The 2,550-nt window shown below is 44.1% G+C and overlaps 1 long non-coding RNA gene across 1 annotated transcript; it reads right to left on the reverse strand.

Moving 5' to 3' along the window:
- LOC116895408 lies at positions 1-1,266 on the reverse strand. Its single transcript, XR_004387273.1, has 2 exons — positions 1,189-1,266; positions 1-373 (listed from the first exon to the last, which is right to left on the reverse strand). It is a non-coding gene; the product is annotated as an uncharacterized LOC116895408 (long non-coding RNA).
- Between the last annotated feature and the right edge of the window lie 1,284 nt (positions 1,267-2,550).

Raw genomic sequence — 2,550 nt, forward strand, 5'->3', positions numbered from 1 at the left:
TACCTTTTGAGAATTTCATTTGAAGCACCAAGTGTAACGGAGGGCAGGGGATGGTTTCTGAGATTTGGGGGTTGGGGGGTGCAGAACTGTGGAGAGCGGTTTCGGAAGGGCGCCGCATACCAGACAATGAGCTACAAGAGCCTCGGGCTGTAGCCTCAATGAGGCCTTTCAGCAGCTCCACACTGCCTCGCTTGTTCCCCTAGAGGGGCGCTTTCTGGAAGCTAAGCCCTCAGCTGGCAAGAGCAGGGACCCCTGTGCCATTTGTCTGTCAACTTCTTTAGAAGGCGAAGCCTCCCGTACAGCTGTCTCGCTTCGCATTTCCTTTCTGCGCTTGGATGCTCGCGGTGACAGACGGAGGCAACGGCGAGGGGCCCTGTAGCGCTGCGAGGAAGAAAAAAGTCTAAAGTGCCCCGAAGTCCCCGCTCGCTCGCTCGCTCGCGGCTGTTGGAGAAAGCCTCTCCCCTCAGAGAAACCAGCACTAATTAAGAGGGAGAAAGGAAAAGCTAAGCCAGGTCTCAGCACTCAGTGGGATGCTCCCCAGGTCCTAGAAGCACCAAAAATTTGAAATAAGAAGCACCTGTGGCCGGCCCACCCGCCCTTTGCAAATCAACAACATCCCTTCTAAAATTTAAACATAGGAATCTTTCAGAGGGTAAATTTCACCTCAACAACTTAATTTTTTTTTAAAAAAAAAAAATCTTTTCCTGTTTAACCAAATCTGTTGACATTGCTACCCGAAACGATCCAGACTGACAAAATTATCTTTAAAACAGTTTCCCCAAAATTTGTTTTATGGTTTTGTGAAGGTTTTTTTTTTATTGGGGGGGTCTTGCTTTATTACTATTCTTGCGCGTGCCCCACATAGTTTTTACTGAGAATGTATCTCCACGCTTCCTTTAACGGCTTGGTAAGAATAGCTTGCCCTGTGCGCGCACACACGCGAGCACACATCTCTAACCGCCCGGAAGACGTCAGCACGCCTAAGAGGAACTGAAACTCAATGTTTTCCACAAACAACAAGCTTTAAAAATTAGACTTGAATGTTGAAAATAAGCACCGAAGAAGGGGGGTGTTACTTTAAAAGCTCGCCAAAATTGACTTTTTTGTTTTTTGTTTGATTTGGGGGGAGGGGGGTGTTTTGTTTTTAAGACAGTCACTTTCATATAACCCAAGCTGGCTCAAACTTACTTTGTAGCTGAGGATGATCTGAACTCATGACCCTCAGGAATCACAGGCACACAATACCAGTTCTGGTGAACACTGTTCCTTTAAGAAAGAAAAACAAAAAACAAAAAACCTAATAGTTTGATGAATTCAAATGAAAAAAATGAATTCAAGTGAAAAAAGTTAAGCTATTGTCCTGAAATGTGATATAAAACTGGTAAAATAGATTATCATAAAATGGGAACGTGCTCATCCATAATAATAATAATAACCACATAATTTATTTATTTAAGAACAATGGTATCTTTTCCTCCAATTTAGCGTTCTAACCAAACGTGACAACCAGGAAATAGACTTAGCTATGCACTGTGGTGAGAATGTCCAACCTTCTATTAAACAATTTACCAAGCCATATTAAAGTCAATATTGAGGGTGGAAGGAAGGACAGTTCAGTGGTTAGGAGTGTATACTATTTTTTCAGAGGACTCAAGTTTAGTTCCCAGCACCCACAGAGAGCCTCACAGTGGCCTATAACTCTAGTTCTAGGGGACCCAACACCCTCTTCTGGCCTCCTAGGAAGAGAGCACTTACATGTGCGCGTGCACACACACATAAATAAAAATCAATTTAAAAAGAAAAAGAGCATCGTTAGGTGCGGCAGTGCACGCCCTTACTCCAGCATTCAGGAGGCAGAAGCAAGCGAGTCTTTGTTAGTTCAAGGCAAGTGTGGTCTACAGAGTGAGTTCTAGGACAGCCAAGGCTACACAGAGAAACCATGTCTTGAAAGAAAAAAGAAGTATTAGGCAGCTCCCTCACTTGCAGGAGCCACATTAGAGGAGGCAAATCTTGAAAATGAAATAGTTTTTGAAGAGAGATGGGCAAAAGCAGCAGATATGAGAAAACGGAATGTGTTAAGTTGGGGAATATTGATCAGATTGTGACACGCCATTATGGCCATGTAGGCATTTTAAGTAATTGTGATCATTTAAAACAAATGCCCATTGTTTTAAGAGAAAAAAATCAAAATAAACAACTATATTCCACGATCACGAATATTTTTAAGTGTTTTTGGAAGAATCAGAAGGAAGTACGTGGAAGAGTTGTCTTAGCCTGAGGATGTAGCACGGTAGGTAGAGCGCTTGTGTCAGATCTATGAGGCCAGGGGCTTCATCCTCCGCACCAAAGAGCAACAGTTGTCTTTAGGATTGTGGATCAAGGGTTGTTGCTGCTGCTGCTGCTGCTGCTGCTGCTGTTTGCTTTGCTTTGTTTTTGGAGACAGGGTTTCTCTGTGTAGCCCTGGCTGCCCTGGAACTCACTCTGTACACCAGGCTGGCCTTGAACTCACAGAGATCACCTGTCTCGGCCTCCCGGGTGCTGGGGTTAGAG

The sequence above is a fragment of the Rattus rattus genome, chromosome 3 (genome assembly GCF_011064425.1).
Source record: "Rattus rattus isolate New Zealand chromosome 3, Rrattus_CSIRO_v1, whole genome shotgun sequence".
Taxonomy (NCBI): Eukaryota; Metazoa; Chordata; class Mammalia; order Rodentia; family Muridae; genus Rattus; species Rattus rattus.